Below are 8769 nucleotides of genomic sequence, written 5' to 3'. Positions count from 1 at the left end.
GGTTGGGGGAAGGGAGGAGGGAGTCCTCTCTAATCCTTAGGACTGTCTAAAGCTAGAATGAGCCAGATACAAAGGCCACCATCAGCTGGTCACTTGAGATGCCCAAATGTTTTTGGTGAAACTTGGGCATCCTCTTCCTCACTGGGTGCTGGGGGTGGTATCCTTACGATATCTTGAGAAAATGAATTTTCTGAGACTTGCACAGGGGGATGAGTGATTTTTATTTGCATAGAATTACATCTCTGGGCTTCCAAAGTCCCATTTCCCTTCTTAGTCCAGCCATAGAAGTGTAGCTGGGGTTTCAGTAAAGTTGGAGCAAAGCCAGTGTCCAGAGTCTCCATTCCATGTTGCAGCCGGGTCCAGTTCAGCATCAGGCTAGTTGCAGTCCATTAGTTCATTATGTGCAGGGACCCATGTCCATGGGTCATGTGGATGAATGCCAGGAAGCAGGAGCGAGAGAGCCCTGCAAGCCAGAAGTCAAATGCAACACACCAAGAGAACAAACTCCTTTGTTTAGAGGATTAAATAGCCTAAATTTCTTGCCCTTGCAGTGGCCATGCCTATACTGGCCAATGACCTGTTCCCAGGTGTGACTGACAAACAAGTACCTTCCTGACATCACCCCAACTTTTACTGGGTATGCGTCTATTCCCCTCCCTGTCTTGTCCCTTTCCTCAGAGATCTGCAGGGAATAGACTGGTGGCTCTCTAGGGAGTATTATAAAGCTTTAGTTTCTTGGTGAACTACCTACGTGACATGCCCGTAATATTTGGCTTTCCCTTTGCTCTTTCCTGTTATTAATGATTAATTACAATGGCATCACAAGGAGCTGAATCATTGATGATATAAAGACAATACTTTATTGAAAAGCCCTGATACTGACTCTCTCTGTAGCCTTGGGCCGGCCTCACAGAGTGGCCCATGTTGGCCTCGCAAGGAGCAGCTTTGGGACATGGGCTCCATGAATGGGTCAAGATAGAAGCACTCACTTCTCTGGGGTCTCTGACTCTTCAGGAATTTTGCTATGTTTCAGCACTACTCTATTAACTCATTTAAACTGCACAATGACCTAAAGAATTAAGTATGCTTATTATTCTACTTTATTGATGACAAAATGGGACATGAAGGTTAAGTAATTTGCCCAAGACCACAGATCAATCAGGTGATAGAGAAAGGAACCAGGCTGTCATTTTTCCAGAGTCTACTCTCTTTACCTCTGAACTCTTCTGCCTCAGAATGACCTCTGACCCCAGCTGTGTGACCACCACTCTGCTATATCTGCCTTCCCTATCAGGGCTTGTTCCCTTGACAGATCAGGATGCTTCTGGTATCAATTTTGTAATAGCAATATTCCCTCTGCCGCTGTCTAGGCTACAAAAAACCTAGAGGTTATCCCTTTTGGTTAATAATAAGCCTTTTGGTCATTGTATTTTTCAAACACACCTCCCCAGAAGCACCTACAGTACCCACCACTAATGAATTCAAAGCTGAAGGAATGAAGGTTTGGTATCAGCATAAACACATATTATCACAGTTGAATTGCATGGGTATTATCAAATCAGAAAGAAATGAGGCCAAAGCAATACATGTATTGCTTTTGTGTCTTTTTTTATTGTTTTGTTTGTTTCTTTGTTTCTTTTAGAGAGAGAGAGGAAGGAAGGGAAGAGAGAGAAACATGATGTGAGAGCAAAACATCAATTAGCTGCCTCTTGCACACACGCCCTACCAGAAATCAAGGCCACAACCCAGGCATGTACCCTGACCTGGAGAAAAACTAGCATCTTTTGGTGCACAGGACGATGCCCAACCCATTGAGCCACACTTTCCAGGGCTGCTATTGTGTCTTAATTTTTTGTTTAATAAGTAATTCTTGGTTAAATATTAAAAACAAAGAGAATGATGACATACAGTTCTGTGTGTCGAGCACTAGTCTAGGCTCTTCTCATCCTCCAGAAATTCTGTTTCTTTGTTATGGGGTGGGGCCACAACATTAGTAACAAAGAAACAGAATTTCTGGAGGATGAGGCCCAGAAATCAGGATTTTAAAAAGATTCCCAGGTGATTCTAATGTGCAGCCAAGGTTGACAACCACTGCTCTAGAGTAAATCTTTGTATCTTCTCTCTTCACTTTGAACTTCTCTGTGTACTCTTCCTCAGGAAAAAAAAAAAAATTGATGTCTTAAAGTTCTTTCAGCTGTAATTCACTGTTACATTGGAGCCTTGTTGGTATGGTGGTATGGAGAGAGAGAGAGAGAGCATTCTATAATTTTCTGATTAAATTTCAGCCTTTTAGTGGGCTTAGGTCTAGAACAGTGATGGCGAACCTTTTGAGCTCAGTGTGTCAGCATTTTGAAAAACCCTAACTTAACTCACTTAACTCTGGTGCCATGTCACATATAGAAATTTTTTGATGTTTGCAACCATAGTTAAACAAAGACTTATATTTTTGATATTTATTTTATATATTTAAATGCCATTTAACAAAGAAAAATCAACCAAAAAACAGTTCACATGTCACCTCTGACGTGCGTGTCATAGGTTCACCATCACTGGTCTAGAAGTTGTGACCTTCACATCATTTCTTCAGTGGAAAAAGCTGTTCCCTGCTCCTTGCATCCATCCCTGACTACACTATTCCAAATCCAGTGCCTCAAAGCCCCATTCCCTGATCAAAATGAGTTTTCCTCCCCTTAAGAGGATCAGAAAGGCTAGAGTAGGGAAAAATTCCATTCTTTCATCTGGAAAAGAGTTCCAGTGAGTCCTTTCTGTGAAGAAGTCTCTGGCTTATTTCACAATGGCTGCCATAGCTACAAGGAAGTTTTTCTCAGATCCCCACCATGAGAACCTGATTGGATTCCTGGATGAAAAGCCTGTGAAAGTTTGGAGAGCCCCTAAGATTGATGAGCCCAGTAGTTTCTTACTGTCACCAATCCATACTCCATATCTGGAAATTTGTTAAACTTATCATTTAAATGTTCTTATCATTTTATAGCTCCAGTAGCTTCTTTCTAGGTGAGCAAATCTCTTTCTCAACACATGTTGAGGTGGCAGTTTTCCCTGAGTTTATACTTCTCTGTTGGGTTCAATCTTACTTCTCTGATGGGTCCAGGAAAAGTCATTGACTTTCAACTCATCCAGTTTTGTTTTGTTTTTCATAAAAGAATAGGAATGATAGCTTCTAAGCTCTTTTCACATTTGAGCTAGACTCAAAGTTCCTACTTAATGTTTTTTATGTTTCTTATTTTAATGCACTTTCATTGGCTACTTCTTGGGATCCACAGAAATCTTTGGGGGCCTATATTTTGCTACAGCTACTTCTGTGAAAGTTCCAAGCAGCAAACTTTGATTTGCTCTGCAAAGGAATAACCACAGAGCACCTGGCCTCCAACTACACCACACACTTCTTGTTTCCTAACCTGGAGCTTTTCTGACACAGCCCTCGATTCTCTGTGGGTACAGGCAAGACCATGTACCCATATAGCAGAACTTACATGCAACATTACAACCTTGAAGTAGAGGAGAGTCAAGACCTCGAGATCATCATTAGCTAATAGGTGATAGAAGCTGATTAGTAAATGTTTTTCCCTTATGTATTCCAAGGAGACAAGAATTTCAAAATTCTCTCAGAATATGCTGGTGGGACAAAACACCAGTCCCCTGCAGCAATGGCTAGTTCAATAGTTCATTTTTGTATTTGCTTCCCTATCTACTTTTCAGTTTCTGCTCCTTGGAATTACTTTCCAGATGAAAAACCACAGGCAAGTCTTTGTCTCAGGCTCTGCTTTCAGTGAACCCAGACTAAACAGAAGTTTATTTAAAAAGAAATTCTAGAGATGAAATTTGGAAGCACAGAAACACACACAGCTGATCATTCTCCTTCTAAAAGATATCCTGACAGATGCTGAAAAGCTAAGTGAAATCTGAGTGTTCAGCCTCTTCTCTTTGCAGTTGGCCAATTAGGCAGCATGCTAGGTTTTTTAGGAGGCATGTATCTGTATGAAGAATAAGAGCCACCCTAGCTGGTGTGGCTCAGTATCCTCCCGTGCCCCAAAGTGTTGCAGGTTTGATTCCCGGTCAGAGCACATACCCATGTTGCAGGTTCGATCCCTAATCCAGGAGCATATGAAAGGCAACAGATCATGTTCCTTTCTCACGTTGATGTTTCTCTCATGCTCTCTCCCTTCTCTCTCTAAAATCAATAAAAATCTATCATTGGGTGAGGATTTTTAAACAAGAAAAAGAAGGCCCTCCTCCTACATAAATCTTGGGTCAGAAAAGCCAAGATCTGCTGGCCTATACCACACGGACTTTAGTCTGGAACAGCTTAGAATTACCAAAAGACACATTTGAAAAGATCATGCACCCATAGAGCAGAACTTACTTCAGCTACTCAACTTGATGAATAAGTAATAAAGACTTTAGTTTAAGAACCAGCACATCAAAAGGAGGAAGCAGCAGCTATAATCTTGGCCAAGTCTGGCACTAGAAGTACCAAACCAGATCATTTCAGTAAAGGAGAAGACCCTTTTACCAGTAACTTCTACAAACACTCATCCCATAAATCCTAGCATTGCAGGTGCCTATGACCATGAACCTCTAAGCCAGGAATGGAGAACTCTGGCCCATGGGCCATATAAGGCCCACAAAATCATTTGGTCTGGCTCTGCCAAGGCATTAAAGGTGAGTTAATGAAATGTTTGATCAAATATAGCAGGCTAATTTTTAAGTTGATAACTTTGTATGGCCCACAAATGATGTTATAAATATCCAAATAGCCCTTGGCAGAAAAAAGGTTCTCCATTCCTACAAGCCTTCTGGTATAAAGCAGCCTGGAGAGGCTGGTACCTATGTGTGGAATGCATCATGGGATTCTCAGCCTCATAATCTCCAGCAGAGATGTCTGGGTGACCCCAATCTTCCTTGTGCCTTCAGGATTCAAATCCTGGCTCAGTCAGGTTTCTCACTCTGGGCATGTCCAAATAAGAGACTAATCTCAGTAGAGAGACAAATGACAACTTGTAAGGCCCAATATCTCTAAGCAAGGCTGAGAGCTGGAACCATAGAGAGAGAGGGAGAGTACAATTCAGAGGTTGGTGGGTTTTTCAGAAACAAGGGTGTTATCAGATGGGTTGGCCTTTAGCTGTAGTTGCCTGTGTGACACTGTAGCTTTCTTGATGACTGTCAGCAGTGTGGCTACTGATGCAAAGTGGTCATTGGTCAGTTAGGGCGGATTTAAAACCAGGTCTGGTGTTTACTTGTTGCTTTGGCCAAAGAACAATGAGTCTTTTCCTCAGAAGATAGGAACTTTCTACCCTCCCTTAAAGGCATCTGTAGAAGAATGAAGATATTGTAACAGCTGCTGTTTATTAAGTGCCTACTATGAGCCATATACTCTTTTGCAACTACTCATCCCGACCATTGTAGCACAATGCTACTATAAAGAATAATAAAACAAATGAATGTGGCTGTGTTCCAATAAAACTTTATTTACAAAAATAGGCAGTAGACTGGATTTGGTGCACGGGCCATCATCTACTGACCCTGTTCTGGATTATCTTTCGTGGTGACTGTGGCGCTCTTTTGCCTTTTTTTTGTAATACACTTTCCCTTCCCCTAACATGCTTTTCTCCTACCCATCCTTCAGTTCTGAACTAATGCCTCACTTCACTGGGGTAGGTGCTTTAGACTATCAGATCCCCTGTTTGATATGCTTCCCAAAGGTATTTCCACTTTCCTAACCCTTTTCACCCTTTATTGTAATTGTGTGTCTCTGTGTCTTTCTTCCCTGACGCTATGAGCCTTGCGAAGGTAGGGATTAGGTTTGTCTTCTGTGCCATCTGATCCACACAGGGCTTAGCCCAGTGCCTTGAGCATCGTGGGTGCTGGATAAATACAGGCGGGAAGAATGATGTTACAGAGAGCATCTAAGACAACCCTTGACCACTTCACGCCGTGTCTACTCTATTTTACAATTTTTCCTAAGGCTACTTTGTTCCTAAGAAATGGATTCTACGCTTGTATATTTTGTTAAACTCACAGGCAATTTGGTCTCGATTTCATAAGGTGAGATTCAAAATGAGGAAACGTCTGTGAAATTCGTGTTTAAGGCACTTTCATTCTCTCGCCGCTATTTCCCCGCAATAGTGACCTTTAAATCTCTCCTGAGTATAAGTGGGGTTGTCAGAACATCAGGTCACATTATGCAACGTGGCTATTTGTGCCTTTTAAAGGCGATGTAAGCTCCAACGTGGACGGCACGGCGGGAAAGCCACCCTGTGATGTTCTGGAAACCACGGCCGCTGGGATTGAATCTGGAAGTGGGTCAGCAGTCAGAAGGCACAGGTTTCTTGGAAATCAGTTTCACTGGAAGCAGGTCGCCATTTACCTTCCAGAAAATCAGTAACCCTTGGCGCTGGCCTCTTCAGGCAGATTGGAGCGAGCCTTGTGTTTGAGGGAGAAGCCGGGGTTGTGCTATGGAACTTATTCTCCTCTTTCAGAGGCGATGTGTGGAGGTGCACGGGCCCCTGCATTGCAGTGCGGAGTCACTGATTGTCCCACCCAACCTGAGGCTGAGAGGGCTCCAGGGCTGGAGGGCAGCTACTCTTCCTATCAGGGGCCATCCCTCTATCCTTTTTGCAGCAATTTGATCAGCTGCCCCCACCTTCTCATTGATAAACAGCTCAAAGGTTGAGCTAAGCAGGTCCCAGAGACACTTCCAGCTCGATTTCTTCAGGGTAGTTTCAGAGGCAGAGCTGCTGGAGGGCAAGCTGTGTGGGGTAGAGGCGGGAGGGAGAAGGGATTGAGCCCCAGAGGAGGAGGCAAGGGCTTCTGCACATGCAATTGCCTTGCGAGAAAACAAAGACCTCTTGCTCTGCTCCCAGTCCCAGAGAATATGCTCTCAGCCGAAGTCTGGGAAGAGAGATGAGAAGCGAACAGTGCAGACACACGGAGATCATAAATGAAAAGGAATTAACATAGAGGCTAGCTTGCTTCTTGGGGAACTCCAATGCGGCAGGAACTCCACCCCGTCCAGTTTAAACAATGGCCCCAGGTAGATTTAGCTTTTAAAGCTCACTTGTCTGCAGACAGAATCATCTGAGAAGAAATATGGTTGGGCGCTGACTATATCCCAGGCGCTGTTCTGAGTGTGCTCATGTCTTAGGTGGAGGCATAGGAAACTGACATCCTTCTAAGCCAAAAAAGGCTGAAAAGCAGCAATTTTCAGTTTGCATCTAATATTAACTCTTTTGATTTTTACAACAACCCTCTGAAGACTGTTGTCTTCTGGTGTGATAAGGTCTAACTGGGTTGTAAACTCACATCTGCCCCTCTGATCCACATGCCTGGTTTTCCTGTAAGATGAGGCGGATACTACGACTTGCTGCAGAGGACTAAATGAGTTAGTTAATGTAACAGTGCCCGGCACATACGTGTTCAGTAAATATAGGCCATTATCATTCGCTCTCCATAAAGTGATGTTTAAGGTCCTCATTCTAGTTATACCCTTTGCAGTTATATCTGATTTTTTTTTCCCTCCAGGCACTTATTTCTTCTTCTTTTTCTCCTCCCCCTCCTCTTCCTCCTTCTTCTCCCCCTCCTCCTCCTCCGCCTCCTGCTCATACATTTTTGCCCGAAATTCCAATTGTGGCTGGAGCTTATGTCCTTTGCTCTTCTGATCAAACTTCAAGCTCCTTTCTCTCCTTGAACTCTTATTTCCCTCCTGTCTTTCCCAATCTCACAGTTCCCCAAGCACCAATAACTGCCAGCAGTGACTGCACGCTGTCTTATGAGGATTTTAGTAAATTAAGGATTAGATTCAACTTCCTGTATTAGAGCTGGGATTCAAATGAAGGCTTTCAAAGTCTACTCAGGATTATGTAAAGAGCATGGAGGCATCGTGAAACTAGGGATATTATTTCCAAGTGCCAGTATTTTTAATAGACAAATTATGCAGGAGATCGGGCTGCAGCATATTAGCAAAGGATAAAAAAAGAGAGGAAGGTAAACATTTCACTTGTAAACGCCAGATGAATATTCTTATTGGCCCATAGTGCCACCTGGTGGACCTTTGCTTTCATAGGGCATTGTTTTTTCTTTGCAATTACATTAGCTTGACTATTCCTAATTACATAAAGCACCCATTAGAGCAGGCGAATGATTTCCTGATGACCCAAGAAAGCACAGATGACCACACCTGATAGAACTCCTAGGTTTGTTCTCGTAAACTCATTAGGCATGGTTGACCAGTCATCCCATGTTTTAACTCTTCTCTCTTGGCCCTCTGTAATAGTAGATGCCCATGGTTCTTCTCTCTGGCCATTTCCCTCTAGCTTCCTTCACCAAATCCACTTTATCTGTGTAATTTCTATCTTTGCTTTCTCATTTTATGTGCAGTGTGTGGTTCCTCACCTCTTCCTAGTTACATCACTCAAAAAGCACCCGTGGTCAGCCATGGACCGTGCTTCTTTTTTCCGGAAAATGACACACAGATAACCATTCATACCACACACATACTCTCTCTACTACAAACACATGCATGTACAAACACATGCACATACACACACATACCTGCTCGTACATTTTGCCCAAAATTCCAGGGAGTAATGAAGCCCCACGTTTAGAACATTGGCTTTACAGTATTACCTTCAGTGATGTTATGGAATCCCAGACTGGCAGCTGTCCCATCTAAAAAGACACAGCTCAGGTTCCCATGTCCGCTTCTGTATTCAGTCCTTCATTTCCAACTGCCCTCACTGTCCCTGATTTAAA

Source organism: Myotis davidii, unplaced genomic scaffold (genome assembly GCF_000327345.1).
Source record: "Myotis davidii unplaced genomic scaffold, ASM32734v1 scaffold204, whole genome shotgun sequence".
In the NCBI taxonomy this organism is placed as follows: Eukaryota; Metazoa; Chordata; class Mammalia; order Chiroptera; family Vespertilionidae; genus Myotis; species Myotis davidii.
Note: the sequence above shows the minus strand (reverse complement) of the source record.